Source organism: Conger conger, chromosome 19, assembly GCF_963514075.1.
Source record: "Conger conger chromosome 19, fConCon1.1, whole genome shotgun sequence".
In the NCBI taxonomy this organism is placed as follows: Eukaryota; Metazoa; Chordata; class Actinopteri; order Anguilliformes; family Congridae; genus Conger; species Conger conger.
The window spans coordinates 20,278,724-20,296,070 of NC_083778.1; the positions used below are offsets into that span (position 1 = coordinate 20,278,724).

At 50.8% G+C, this 17,347-nt stretch overlaps 1 long non-coding RNA gene across 1 annotated transcript in view; it reads left to right on the top strand.

Annotated features, from left to right (window-relative positions):
- The window catches only part of LOC133118891 (uncharacterized), an 87,010-nt gene extending 71,833 nt beyond the window's left edge, over nt 1-15,177 (top strand). Inside the window, exons 2-3 of the long non-coding RNA XR_009706452.1 lie at nt 13,746-13,813; nt 15,094-15,177. This is a non-coding gene — a long non-coding RNA (uncharacterized LOC133118891). The remainder of the gene's footprint in view (nt 1-13,745; nt 13,814-15,093) is intronic.
- The last annotated feature ends 2,170 nt before the right edge of the window (nt 15,178-17,347 follow it).

Genomic DNA, 17,347 nt, shown 5'->3' on the forward strand with positions numbered 1-17,347 from the left:
ACTCACGTACTCACGAACACTCGCAAAATCGCGTATTGAGGAACACTCACGAAATTGCGTACTCGTGTACTTACGTACACTCGCAAAATCGCGTACTTGCGTACTGACGAACACTCGCGTAGTCGCGTACTCACGCACATACGCGAACTCGCGTACTCACGAACACTCGCGAAATCGCGTACTCGCGTACTGACGAACACTCGCGAAATAGCGTACTCACGAACACTTGCGAAATCGCGTACCCGCGTACTCACGAACACTCGCGAAATCGCGTACTCACGAACACTCGCGAAATCGCGTACTCACGAACACTTGCGAAATCACGTACTCACGCACACTCACGTACTCGCGTACTTACGCACATACGCGAAATCGCGTACTCACGAACTCTCGCGAAATCGCGGATTCACGCACATACGCGAACTCGCGTACTCACGAACACTCGCGAACTCGCGTACTCACGTACTCACGAACACTCGCGTACTTACGCACACTCGCGAAATCGCGTACTCATGAACAATCGCGTAATCGCGTACTTATGCACACTTCCGTAGTCGCGTACTCACCCACATACGCGAACTCGCGTACTCGCGTTCTCACGCCCATACGCGAACTCGCGTACTTGCGTACATACGCACACTCGCGTACTCACGAACACTCGCGAACTCGCGTACTCGCATACTCATGAACACTCACGAAAGTGCGTACTCGCGTACTCACGCACATACGCGAACTCGCGTACTTACACACATACGCGAACTCGCGTACTCGCGTTCTCATGCCCATACGCGAACTCGCGTACTCGCATACTTGCGCACCTACGCACACTCGCGTACTCACGAACACTCGCGTACTCGCGTACTCGCGAACTCGCGTACTCACGAACACTCACGAAATCGCGTACTGACGATCATCCGCAAAATCGCGTACTGACGAACACTCGCGAAATCGCGTACTCACGTACTGACGAACACTCGCGAAATGGCGTACTCGCGTAGTCACGCACATACGCGTACTCGGGTACTCACGAACACTCGCGTACTTCCGCAAATTCGCACACTCGCGAAATCACGTACTCATGAACACTCGCAAAATCGCGTGCTCGCGTACTTATGCACACTCGCGTACTCGCGTACTCACGCACATACGCAAACTCGCGTACTCACGAACACTCGCGAAATAGCGTACTCACGAACACTCGAGAAATAGCGTACTCACGAACACTCGCGAAATCGCGTACTCACGAACACTCGTGAAATCGCGTACTCACGAACACTCGCGAAATCGCGTACTCACGAACACCCGCGAAATCGCGTACTCACGAACACTCGGGAAATCGCGTACTCACGAACACTCGGGAAATCGCGTACTCACGAACACTCGCGAAATCGCGTACTCACGAACACTCGCGAAATCGCGTACTCGCGTACTCACGCACATACGCGAACTCGCGTACTTACACACATACGCGAACTAGCGTACTCGCGTTCTCATGCCCATACGCGAACTCGCGTACTTGCGCACATACGCACACTCGCGTACTCACGAACACTCGCGTACTCACGAACTCGCGTACTCGCGTACTCACGAACACTCACGAAATCGCGTACTGACGATCATCCGCAAAATCGCGTACTGACGAACACTCGCGAAATCGCGTACTCACGTACTGACGAACACTCGCGAAATGGCGTACTCGCGTAGTCACGCACATACGCGTACTCGGGTACTCACGAACACTCGCGTACTTCCGCACATACGCACACTCGCGAAATCACGTACTCATGAACACTCGCAAAATCGCGTACTCGCGTACTTATGCACACTCGCGTACTCGCGTACTCACGCACATACGCGTACTCGCGTACTCGCGCACATACGCGAAATCGCGTACTTGCGTTCTGACGAACACTCGCGAAATTGCGTACTCACGAACACTTGCGAAATCTTGTACCCGCGTACTCACAAACACTCTCGAAATCGCGTACTCGCGTACTCACGAACACTCGCGAAATCGCGTACTCACGAACACTCACAAAATTGCGTACTCACGCACACTCACGTACTGACGAACACTCGCGAAATCGCGTACTCACGAACACTTGCGAAATCACGTACTCACGCACACTCACGTACTGACGAACACTCACGAAATCGCGTACTCACGCACATACGCGTACTCGCGTACTCACGAACACTCGCGAACTCGCGTACTCGCGTACTCACGAACACTCGCGAAATCGCGTCCTCGCGTATTCACGAACACTCGCGAAATCGCGTCCTCGCGTATTCACAAACACTCGCAAAATTGCGTACTCACGAACACTCGCGAAATTGCGTACTCACGAACACTCGCGAAATCGCGTACTCACGAACTTATGAAAACTCGCGTAATCGCGTACTCACGAACACTTGCGAAATCACGTACTCACGCACACTCACGTACTGACGAACACTCGCGAAATCGCGTACTCACGAACACTTGCGAAATCACGTACTCACGCACACTCACGTACTGACGAACACTCACGAAATCGCGTACTCACGCACATACGCGTACTCGCGTACTCACGAACACTCGCGAACTCGCGTACTCGCGTACTCACGTACTCACGAACACTCGCAAAATCGCGTATTGAGGAACACTCACGAAATTGCGTACTCGTGTACTTACGTACACTCGCAAAATCGCGTACTTGCGTACTGACGAACACTCGCGTAGTCGCGTACTCACGCACATACACGAACTCGCATACTCACGAACACTCGCGGAATCGCGTACTCGCGTACTGACGAACACTCGCGAAATAGCGTACTCACGAACACTTGCGAAATCGCGTACCCGCATACTCACAAACACTCTCGAAATCGCGTACTCGCGTACTCACGAACACTCGCGAAATCGCGTACTCACGAACACTTGCGAAATCACGTACTCACGCACACTCACGTACTCGCGTACTTACGCACATACGCGAAATCGCGTACTCACGAACTCTCGCGAAATCGCGGACTCACGCACATACGCGAACTCGCGTACTCACGAACACTCGCGAACTCGCGTACTCACGTACTCACGAACACTCGCGTACTTACGCACATACGCACACTCGCGAAATCGCGTACTCATGAACACTCGCGAAATCGCGTAATCGCGTACTTATGCACACTTCCGTAGTCGCGTACTCACCCACATACGCGAACTCCCGTACTTGCGTACATACGCACACTCGCGTACTCACGAACACTCGCGAACTCGCGTACTCGCGTACTCGCATACTCATGAACACTCACGAAAGTGCGTACTCGCGTACTCACGCACATACGCGAACTCGCGTACTTACACACATACGCGAACTCGCGTACTCGCGTTCTCATGCCCATACGCGAACTCGCGTACTCGCGTACTTGCGCACATAAGCACACTCGCGTACTCACGAACACTCGCGTACTCGCGTACTCGCGAACTCGCGTACTCGCGTACTCACGAACACTCACGAAATCGGGTACTCACGAACACTCGCGTACTTCCGCACATACGCACACTCGCGAAATCACGTACTCATGAACACTCGCAAAATCGCGTACTCGCGTACTTATGCACACTCGCGTACTCGCGTACTCACGCACATACGCAAACTTGCGTACTCACGAACACTCGCGAAGTAGCGTACTCACGAACACTCGAGAAATTGCGTACTCACGAACACTCGCGAAATCGCGTACTCACGAACACTCGTGAAATCGCGTACTCACGCACATACGCGTACTCGCGTACTCACGAACACTCGCGAAATCGCGTACTGACGAACACTCGCGTAGTCGCGTACTCACGCATATACGCGAACTCGCGTACTCACGAACACTCGCGAAATCGCGTACTCGCGTACGGACGAACACTCGCGAAATAGCGAAGTCACGAACACTTGCGAAATCGCATACCCGCGTACTCACAAACACTCTCGAAATCGCATACTCGCGTACTCACGAACACTCGCGAAATCGCGTACTCACGAACACTTGCGAAATCACGTACTCACGCACACTCACGTGCTCGCGTACTTACGCACATACGCGAAATCGCGTACTCACGAACACTCGCGAAATTGCATACTCGCGTACAGATGCACATACGCGAACTCGCGTACTCACGTACTCGCGTACTTACGCACATACGCGAACTTGCGTACTCGCGTTCTCACGCCCATACGCGAACTTGCATACTCCCGTACTTACGCACATACGCACACTCGCGTACTCACGAACACTCGCGAACTCGCGTACTTACGAACACTCGCGAAATCACGTACTCGAGTCCTCACGAACACTCGCGAAATCGCGTACTCGCGTACTCACGAACACTCGCGAACTCTCGTACTCGCGTACTCACGAACACTCGCGAAATCGTGTCCTCGCGTATTCACGAACACTCGCGAAATCGTGTACTCACGAACACTTGTGAACTCACGTACTCACGCACACTCACGTACTCGCGTACTTACGCACATTCGCGTACTCAGGAACACTCGCGAAATCGCGTACTCACGAACATACGCGAACTCGCGTACTCACGAACACTCGCGAACTCGCGTACTCGCGTACTCACGTACTCACGAACACTCGCAAAATCGCGTATTGAGGAACACTCACGAAATTGCGTACTCGTGTACTTACGTACACTCGCAAAATCGCGTACTTGCGTACTGACGAACACTCGCGTAGTCGCGTACTCACGCACATACGCGAACTCGCGTACTCACGAACACTCGCGGAATCGCGTACTCGCGTACTGACGAACACTCGCGAAATAGCGTACTCACGAACACTTGCGAAATCGCGTACCCGCATACTCACAAACACTCTCGAAATCGCGTACTCGCGTACTCACGAACACTCGCGAAATCGCGTACTCACGAACACTCGCGAAATCGCGTACTCGCGTACTGACGAACACTCGCGAAATCGCGTACTCACGAACACTCGCAAAATCGCGTACTGACAAACACTCGCGAAATCACGGACTCATGAACACTCGCGAAATCGCGTACTCGCGTACCGACGAACACTCGCGAAATCGCGTACTCGCGTACCGACGAACCCTCGCGAAATCGCGTACTCACGAACACTTGCGAAATCGCGTACTCACGCACATACGCGAACTTGCGTACTCGCGTACTCACGAACACTCGCGAAATCGCGTACTCACGAACACTCGCGAAATCACGTACTCGCGTACTTACAAACACTCGCGAAATCGCGTACTCACGCACATACGCGAACTCGCGTATTCACGAACACTCGCGAAATCGCGTACTCGCGTATTCACGAACACTCGCGAAACCGCGTACTCGCGTACTCACAAACACTCGCGAAATCGCGTACTCGCGTAGTCACGCACATCCGCGTACTCACGAACTCACGAACACTCGGGAAATAGCGTACTCACGAACACTCGCGAAATCGCGTACTCACGAACACTCTCGAAATCGCGTACTCGCGTACTGACGAACACTCGCGAAATCGCGTACTCACGAACACTCTCGAAATCGCGTACTTATGCACACTCGCGTACTCACGCACATACGCAAACTCGCGTACTCACGAACACTCGGGAAATAGCGTACTCACGAACACTCGCGAAATCGCGTACTCACGAACACTCTCGAAATCGCGTACTCGCGTACTGACGAACACTCGCGAAATCGCGTACTCGCGTAGTCACGCACATACGCGTACTCGGGTCCTCACGAACACTCGCGTTATCACGTACTCACGAACACTCGCGAAATCGCGTACTCGCGTACTCGCGTACTGACGCACACTCGCGTACCCGCGTACTCACGAACACTCGCGAAATAGCGTACTCACGAACACTCGCGAAATAGCGTACTCACGAACACTCGCGAAATCGCGTACTCACGAACACTCGCGAAATCGCGTACTCACGAACACTCGCGAAATCGCGTACTCACGAACACTCGCGAAATCGCGTACTCGCGTACTGACGAACACTCGCGAAATCGCGTACTGACGAACACTCGCGAAATCGCGTACTCACGAACACTCGCGAAATCGCGTACTCACGAACACTCGCGAAATCGCGTACTCACGAACATTCGCGAAATCGCGTACTCGCATACTGACGAACACTCGCGAAATCGCGTACTCACGAACACTCGCAAAATCGCGTACTGACGAACACTCGCGAAATCACGGACTCATGAACACTCGCGAAATCGCGTACTCACGAACTCACGAACACTCGCGTACTCACGCACATACGCACACTCGCGAAATCGCGTTCTCATGAGCACTCGCAAAATCGCGTACTCGCGTACTTATGCACACTCGCGTACTCGCGTACTCACGCACATACGCAAACTCGCGTACTCACGAACACTCGGGAAATAGCGTACTCACGAACACTCGCGAAATCGCGTACTCATGAACACTCGCGAAATCGCGTACTCAAGAACACTCGCGAAATCGCGTACTCACGAACACTCTCGAAATCGCGTACTCGCGTACTGACGAACACTCGCGAAATCGCGTACTGACGAACACTCGCGAAATCGCGGACTCATGAACATTCGCAAAATCGCCTACTTGCGTGCTCACGAACACTCGCGGAATCGCGTACTCACGTGCTCACGAACACTCGCGAAATCGCGTACTCACGAACACTCGCGAAATCAGGTACTCGCGTACTGACGAACACTCGCGAAATCGCGTACTGACGAACACTCGCGAAATTGCGTACTGACGAACACTCGCGAAATCGCGGACTCATGAACATTCGCAAAATCGCCTACTTGCGTACTCACGAACACTCGCGGAATCGCGTACTCACGTGCTCACGAACACTCGCGAAATCGCGTACTCACGAACACTCGCGAAATCAGGTACTCGCGTACTGACGAACACTCGCGAAATCGCGTACTGATGAACACTCGGGAAATCGCGTACTAACATACTGACGAACACTCGCGAAATCGCGTACTCACGAACACTCGCGAAATCGCGTACTTGCGTAGTCACGCACATACGCGAACTCGCATACTCGCGTACTTGCGCACATACGCACACTCGCGTACTCGCGAACACTCGCGTACTCACGAACACTCACGAAATCGCGTACTGACGATCATCCGCGAAATCGCGTACTGACGAACACTCGCGAAATCGCGTACTCACGTACTGACGAACACTCGCGAAATGGCGTACTCGCGTAGTCACGCACATACGCGTACTCGGGTCCTCACGAACACTCGCGTTATCACGTACTCACGAACACTCGCGAAATCGCGTACTCGCGTACTCGCGTACTGACGCACACTCGCGTACTCGCGTACTGACGCACACTCGCGAAATCACGTACTCATGAACACTCGCAAAATCGCGTACTCGCGTACTTATGCACACTCGCGTACTCACGCACATACGCAAACTCGCGTACTCACGAACACTCGCGAAATAGCGTACTCACGAACACTCGCGAAATAGCGTACTCACGAACACTCGCGAAATCGCGTACTCACGAACACTCGCGAAATCGCGTACTCACGAACACTCGCGAAATCGCGTACTCACGAACACTCGCGAAATCGCGTACTCGCGTACTGCCGAACACTCGCGAAATCGCGTACTGACGAACACTCGCGAAATCGCGCACTGACGAACACTCGCGAAATCGCGTACTCACGAACACTCGCGAAATCGCGTACTCACGAACACTCGCGAAATCGCGTACTCGCATACTGACGAACACTCGCGAAATCGCGTACTCACGAACACTCGCAAAATCGCGTACTGACGAACACTCGCGAAATCACGGACTCATGAACACTCGCAAAATCGCGTACTCGCGTACTTACGAACACTCGCGGAATCGCGGAATCGCGTACTCACGAACACTCTCGAAATAGCGTACTCACGAACACTCGCAAAATCGCGTACTCGCATACTCACGAACACTCGCGAAATCGCGTACTCACGATCACTCGCGAAATCGCGTACTCGTGTACTGACGAACACTCGCGAAATCGCGTACTGACGAACACCCGCGAAATCGTGTACTGACGAACACCCGCGAAATCGTGTACTCACGAACACTCGCGAAATCGCGTACTCTCGTACTGACGAACACTCGCGAAATCACGTACTGACGAACACTTGCGAAATCGCGTACTCACGTACTGACGAACACTCGCGAAATTGCGTACTCACGAACACTCGCGAAATCGCCTACTCGCGTAGTCACGTACATACGCGTACTTGCGTACTCACGAACACTCGCGTACTTACGCACATACGCACACTCGCGAAATCGCGTACTCATGAACACTCGCAAAATCGCGAACTCGCATACTTATGCACACTCGCGTACTCACGCACATACGCAAACTCGCGGACTCACGAACACTCGCAAAATCGCGTACTGACGAACAGTCGTGAAATCGCGTACACATGAACAATCGCGAAATCGCGTACTCACGTACTTACGAACACTCGCGAAATCGCGTACTCACGCACATACGCGAACTCGCGTATTCACGAACACTCGCGAAATCGCGTACTCGCGTATTCACGAACACTCGCGAAATCGCGTACTCGCGTACTCACGTACTCACGAACACTCGCGAAATCGCGTACTCGCGTAGTCACGCACATCCGCGTACTCACAAACTCACGAACACTCGCGTATTTACGCACATACGCACACTCGCGAAATCGCGTTCTCATGAGCACTCGCAAAATCGCGTACTCGCGAACACTCGCGACACAGGCGAACTCGCGCACTCGCGTACTGACAAACACTCGCAAAATCGCGTACTCACGAACACTCGCGAAATCGCGTACTCGCGTACTCACGAACACTCGCAAAATCGCGCACTCACGAACACTCGCGAAATCGCGTACTGACGAATGCTCGCGAAATCACGTACTCACGCACACTCACGTACTCGCGTACTTACGCACATACGCAAAATCGCGTACTCACGAACACTCGCGAAATTGCGTACTCATGCACATACGCGAACTCACGTACTCACGAACACTCGCGAAATCACGTACTCACGAACACTCGCAAAATCGCGTACTCACGAACACTCGCTAAATCGCGTACTCACGAACACTCGCGAAATCGCGTACTTGCGTACTCACGAACACTCGCGTACGTACGCACATACGCACACTCGCGAAATCGCGCACTCATGAACACTCGCAAAATCGCGTACTCGCATACTTATGCACACTCGCGTACTCACGCACATACGCAAACTCGCGGACTCACGAACACTCGCAAAATCGCGTACTGACGAACAGTCGTGAAATCGCGTACACATGAACAATCGCGAAATTGCGTACTCACGTACTTACGAACACTCGCGAAATCACGTACTCACGAACACTCGCGAAATAGCGTACCCACGAACACTCGCGAAATCGCGTACTCGCGTACTCACGAAGACTCGCGAAATCGCGTACTCACGATCACTCGCAAAATCGCGTACTCGTGTACTGACGAACACTCGCGAAATCGCGTACTGACGAACACCCGCGAAATCGTGTACTGACGAACACCCGCGAAATCGTGTACTCACGAACACTCGCGAAATCGCGTACTCTCGTACTGACGAACACTCGCGAAATCACGTACTGATGAACACTTGCGAAATCGCGTACTCACGTACTGACGAACACTCGCGAAATTTGCGTACTCACGAACACTCGCGAAATCGCCTACTCGCGTAGTCACGCACATACGCGTACTTGCGTACTCACGAACACTCGCGTACTTACGCACATACGCACACTCGCGAAATCGCGTACTCATGAACACTCGCAAAATCGCGTACTCGCGAACACTCGCAAAATCGCGTACTCGCATACTTATGCACACTCGCGTACTCACGCAAACTCGCGGACTCACGAACACTCGCAAAATCGCGTACTGACGAACAGTCGTGAAATCGCGTACACATGAACAATCGCGAAATCGCGTACTCACGTACTTACGAACACTCGCGAAATCACGTACTCACGAACACTCGCGAAATAGCGTACCCACGAACACTCGCGAAATCGCGTACTCGCGTGCTCACGAACACTCGCGAAATTGCGTACTCACGTACACTCGCGAACTCGCGTATTCACGAACACTCGCGAAATCGCGTACTCGCGTATTCACGAACACTCGCGAAATCGCGTACTCACAAACTCACGAACACTCGCGTACTTACGCACATACGCACACTCGCGAAATCGCGTTCTCATGAGCACTCGCAAAATCGCGTACTCGCGAACACTCGCGACACAGGCGAACTCGCGCACTCGCGTACTGACAAACACTCGCAAAATCGCGTACTCACGAACACTCGCGAAATCGCGTACTCGCGTACTCACGAACACTCGCAAAATCGCGCACTCACGAACACTCGCGAAATCGCGTACTGACGAATGCTCGCGAAATCACGTACTCACGCACACTCACGTACTCGCGTACTTACGCACATACGCAAAATCGCGTACTCACGAACACTCGCGAAATTGCGTACTCATGCACATACGCGAACTCACGTACTCACGAACACTCGCGAAATCACGTACTCACGAACACTCGCAAAATCGCGTACTCACGAACACTCGCTAAATCGCGTACTCACGAACACTCGCGAAATCGCGTACTTGCGTACTCACGAACACTCGCGTACGTACGCACATACGCACACTCGCGAAATCGCGCACTCATGAACACTCGCAAAATCGCGTACTCGCATACTTATGCACACTCGCGTACTCACGCACATACGCAAACTCGCGGACTCACGAACACTCGCAAAATCGCGTACTGACGAACAGTCGTGAAATCGCGTACACATGAACAATCGCGAAATCGCGTACTCACGTACTTACGAACACTCGCGAAATCACGTACTCACGAACACTCGCGAAATAGCGTACCCACGAACACTCGCGAAATCGCGTACTCGCGTGCTCACGAACACTCGCGAAATCGCGTACTCACGATCACTCGCAAAATCGCGTACTCGTGTACTGACGAACACTCGCGAAATCGCGTACTGACGAACACCCGCGAAATCGTGTACTGACGAACACCCGCGAAATCGTGTACTCACGAACACTCGCGAAATCGCGTACTCTCGTACTGACGAACACTCGCGAAATCACGTACTGATGAACACTTGCGAAATCGCGTACTCACGTACTGACGAACACTCGCGAAATTTGCGTACTCACGAACACTCGCGAAATCGCCTACTCGCGTAGTCACGCACATACGCGTACTTGCGTACTCACGAACACTCGCGTACTTACGCACATACGCACACTCGCGAAATCGCGTACTCATGAACACTCGCAAAATCGCGTACTCGCGAACACTCGCAAAATCGCGTACTCGCATACTTATGCACACTCGCGTACTCACGCAAACTCGCGGACTCACGAACACTCGCAAAATCGCGTACTGACGAACAGTCGTGAAATCGCGTACACATGAACAATCGCGAAATCGCGTACTCACGTACTTACGAACACTCGCGAAATCACGTACTCACGAACACTCGCGAAATAGCGTACCCACGAACACTCGCGAAATCGCGTACTCGCGTGCTCACGAACACTCGCGAAATTGCGTACTCACGAACACTCGCGAACTCGCGTATTCACGAACACTCGCGAAATCGCGTACTCGCGTATTCACGAACACTCGCGAAATCGCGTACTCACAAACTCACGAACACTCGCGTACTTACGCACATACGCACACTCGCGAAATCGCGTTCTCATGAGCACTCGCAAAATCGCGTACTCGCGAACACTCGCGACACAGGCGAACTCGCGCACTCGCGTACTGACAAACACTCGCAAAATCGCGTACTCACGAACACTCGCGAAATCGCGTACTCGCGTACTCACGAACACTCGCAAAATCGCGCACTCACGAACACTCGCGAAATCGCGTACTGACGAATGCTCGCGAAATCACGTACTCACGCACACTCACGTACTCGCGTACTTACGCACATACGCAAAATCGCGTACTCACGAACACTCGCGAAATTGCGTACTCATGCACATACGCGAACTCACGTACTCACGAACACTCGCGAAATCACGTACTCACGAACACTCGCAAAATCGCGTACTCACGAACACTCGCTAAATCGCGTACTCACGAACACTCGCGAAATCGCGTACTCGCGCACTCACGAACACTCGCAAAATCGCGCACTCACGAACACTCGCGAAATCGCGTACTGACGAACGCTCGCGAAATCACGTACTCACCACACTCACGTACTCGCATACTTACGCACATACGCGAAATCGCGTACTCATGTACTCACGAACACTCGCAAACTCGCGTACTCACGAACCCTCGCCAAATCGCGTACTCACGTACTCACGAACACTCGCAAACTCGCGTACTCACGAACCCTCGCCAAATCGCATACTTGCGTTCTGACGAACACTTGTGAACTCACGTACTCACGCACATACGCGAACTTGCGTACTCGCGTACTCACGAACACTCGCGAAATCGCGTACTCACGAACACTCGCGAAATCGCGTATTCACGAACACTCGCGAAATCTCGTACTGACGAACACTCGCGAAATCGCGTACTCACGAACACTCGCGAAATCGTGAACTCACGAACACTCGCGAAATCGCGTACTCACGAACACTCACGAAATCGCGTACTCACGAACACTCGCGAATTCGCGCACTCGCGGACACTCGCGAAATCGCGAACTCACGAACTCACGAACACTCGCGAAATCGCGTACTCACGAACACTCGCGAAATCACGTACTCTCGTACGCACGAACACTCGCGAAATCGCGTACTCGCGTACTCACGCGGACTCGCGTACTCACCCGGACTCGCGTACTCACGCGGACTCGCGTACTCCCGCGAAATCGCGTACTCGCGTACTCGCGAACACTCGCGGACTCACGCGAAATCGCGTACTCGCACGAAATCGCGTACTCACGCGAAATCGCGTACTCACGTTCTCACACGAAATCGCATACTCGCGGACTCACGCGAAATCGCGGACTCGCGCGAAATCGGGTACTCGCGTACTCACGCGAAATCGTGTACTCGCGTACTCACGCGAAATCGCGTACTCGCGTACTCACGCGAAATCGCATACTCGCGAACACTCGCGAAATCGCGGACTGGCGAACACTCGCGGACTCGCGAACACTCGCGAAATCGCGTACTCGCGAACACTCACGAAATCACGGACTCGCGAACACTCGCGGCCCCCTGGCCGTAGCCGTACCCCTTGGGCCCGTACTTCTTGCCGTAACAGGTTCTGCAGAAGATCTCCTCTTCATGGACGGCCACGGTGGTGCTGTCCAGCCCCTTCCCGCAAGCCACTGAGTCCACAAACACATCGCTGTCAGAACCACAGACAACACACCGGGCCAGTGGCCCTCACTCCTGGTCCTGGAGAGCCGCCGTGTGCGCTGGCTTTAGTTGTTACTCAGCACTTAATTGATCAGTGAAAGCAGTTGATTGCCAATGGGGTTAGAGAGATTTACTCATTTAAGTAAAAAAAAAAGATTTGCCAACGGGGTGAGACAAGTTCACATGGCCAGCAATACGTTTCACTTAAAAACAAGTTAACATTTTCTACTTGAGAGAACAAAAACATGATTTCATGTGTCATTACAAGACTAAAATGCTTTTGACACTTTTTTTTGCAGTGTGCACTGGGATGAGAAGACGAATGGACAGGAAACTGAACTTTCCAAAGGAAGTCCTTCCTGTCTGTGTGAGTAAAACCCGGCCACTCCAGTTTGTATTCATTAATATGTCACACTGAGGTTAACTAGCCAAGACTGAGAAGTTCATCTGTACAGCTCTGTTCATGTATTTGTACATCATTAGTTCATGTTAACAACTACATTAGTTATTGCTAATTCATACTGGAATGAAAAACTTTATATGTTTGTTAATGGTCAACTAATCCTATGATTTGCTAATGTCTAAATATGAATGTACAAATATGTTAGTTAGTTGTTCACAAATTAACAAATGAAATGTAATTAATTCATGTGAATAACATACATTGGTTAATCCATGAAACATATTGTAAAGTGTAACCAATTAATAGTATTTATTACATGTATTATTTATTTTGAATTCTTTCCCATGAGTGGCAAATTCTCCCGTGTCTCACGAACTCACGAACACTCGCGAAATCGCGTACTCACGAACACTCGCGAAATCGCGTACTCGCGTACGCACGAACACTCGCGAAATCGCGTACTCACGCGTACTCACGCGAAATCGCGTACTCGCGAACACTCGCGGACTCGCACGAAATCGTGTACTCACGCGAAATCGCGTACTCACGTTCTCACACAAAATCGCGTACTCGCGGACTCACGCGAAATCGCGTACTCATGCGAAATCGCGTACTCGCGTACTCACGCGAAATCGCATACTCGCGAACACTCGCGAAATCGCGGACTCGCGAACACTCGCGAAATCGCGGACTCGCGTACTCGCGAACACTCACAAAATCACGGACTCGCGAACACTCGCGGCCCCCTGGCCGTAGCCGTACCCCTTGGTGCCGAGCTTCTCTCCCCGGTCCATGTTCAGGACCCCGGCCCCCTGGCCGTAGCCGTACCCCTTGGGCCCGTACTTCTTGCCGTAACAGGTTCTGCAGAAGATCTCCTCTTCATGGACGGCCACGGTGGTGCTGTCCAGCCCCTTCCCGCAAGCCACTGAGTCCACAAACACATCGCTGTCAGAACCACAGACAACACACTGGGCCAGTGGCCCTCACTCCTGGTCCTGGAGAGCCGCCGTGTGCGCTGGCTTTAGTTGTTACTCAGCACTTAATTGATCAGTGAAAGCAGTTGATTGCCAATGGGGTTAGAGAGATTTACTCATTTAAAGATTTGCCAACGGGGTGAGACAAGTTCACATGGCCAGCAATACGTTTCACTTAAAAACAAGTTAACATTTTCTACTTGAGAGAACAAAAACATGATTTCATGTGTCATTACAAGACTAAAATGCTTTTGACACTTTTTTTTGCAGTGTGCACTGGGATGAGAAGACGAATGGACAGGAAACTGAACTTTCCAAAGGAAGTCCTTCCTGTCTGTGTGAGTAAAACCCGGCCACTCCAGTTTGTATTCATTAATATGTCACACTGAGGTTAACTAGCCAAGACTGAGAAGTTCATCTGTACAGCTCTGTTCATGTATTTGTACATCATTAGTTCATGTTAACAACTACATTAGTTATTGCTAATTCATACTGGAATGAAAAACTTTATATGTTTGTTAATGGTCAACTAATCCTATGATTTGCTAATGTCTAAATATGAATGTACAAATATGTTAGTTAGTTGTTCACAAATTAACAAATGAAATGTAATTAATTCATGTGAATAACATACATTGGTTAATCCATGAAACATATTGTAAAGTGTAACCAATTAATAGTATTTATTACATGTATTATTTATTTTGAATTCTTTCCCATGAGTGGCAAATTCTCCCGTGTCTTGGCGATTACAAATTCCCAGCATGCTTTAGGTTCACGTGAGGGTACAGTACAGGAAATGCTCAAGGCTAAACACCAAGTGCATATGAATCATATTGACCATGGATTTGGATTAGCCAATGCACGGGTGAATTTGCCACGCATGAGACAGAATTCAAAATAACAATTCGCATTTTTGATATCGTCAAAACTGTGTTGTCCATCTACACCTTTCGGTCCATATGTCATACATTATGATAATTAATATTTTTCATAATATTTCACACGCTCCTGCAGGTGTGAAATATAAGCGAATTGTATCTTGAGTGTGAGGGTTGTAATCTCAAAAGCACATTTTTACATTGCTATCCACTTTTAAATGGGTAACCAATTTTTTTCATTGAGAAGCACCGGCTTCGCAATAATTGAGCGTGAAAAGATCCACATTGTGAAACTTCAACAACTGCATTTTTACAGATGGCATTAGGCAAAAAAACGGTGCTAGATGAAACGATAAAATAAAATTACTTGGCCTTGGAGTATGACGTCTCTGATGTTCTCTCTGCCAATTCAGCGATCCGGCAAACAGACATGCCAAACACCCGACAGCTCAAGGCGTACACGTACTCAGTCTCAAAAACATCTCTGGCTGACCATTTCCGCTTTATCACCTGTAACTTTGCTGATTGACAAAGAGCCGTTACAATCAATATTTTAAATGTAAAGCTCGTGGACACGGTCGGCTCTGAGTTCAATGCTCGAGCATTATAGGCGAGCACTTCCAGAAATTCTCCGAACCGTAACTTTAAACTTAACTTTATTACAGTCGCTTAGTGTTTATACAAGTTTGTACAGCACTTTCTCGTTAAGCAGAGGAACATATTTCGTTGTTTTCTGCGAATGCCTAACATTTTATCCAACACGCCAGCATGACACAGTGAATAGTCAAAAGCTGGCCGTCTTCAGCTTCCCAACTTATTTTGCATTCCATTAAACAACAGTGTTTAAAGCACTTTGACAGTAATGTCACTTTTTACACAGAACTCGTTACATGTTTCTTACTATTCTGTTAGACCTCCAAAGCTATTAAGTAGTTGTTGCAAGCAATGACATTTGAGTCTCGAACAGTGTCGACGGTAAGACGAACTGAATTTTATTTCTTAACAATGTTAACGTTAGTAAATGTTAGTAAACGTTAGTTGGCAATAATTATGAAAAGGCTAAAAGCGAATAAACTAGGTGAAGTGCCATGTTGGCAGTACCATTACAAAGGTAGGCGAGTTCTTACGGTACAATAGTTTCCTATCGTGTCTGCACACACTCACACTCACACTCACACACACTCAAACACGCACGCACGCACTCACACTCACACACACACTCACACTCACACTCACACTCACACTCACACTCACACACACTCACACACACGCACTCGCGCATTTGCGAACACACTCACACACACTCAAACACACTCGCACAAACTCAAACACACACACTCTCACACACACTCAAACACACTCACACACACACTCAAACACACTCACACACACTCAAACACTCGCGAAATCGCGTACTCGCGTACTCACGAACATACGCGAAATCGCGTACTCACGAACACTCGCGTACAAGGGTACTCGCGAACACTCGCGTACAAGGGTACTCGCTAACACTCGCGAAATCGCGTACTGACGAACACTGGCGAAATCGCGTACTTACGCGTACTCGCGGAATTGTGTACTCACGCACATACGCGAAATCGCGTACTCGCGTACTCACGCGGAATCGCGTACACGCGTACTTA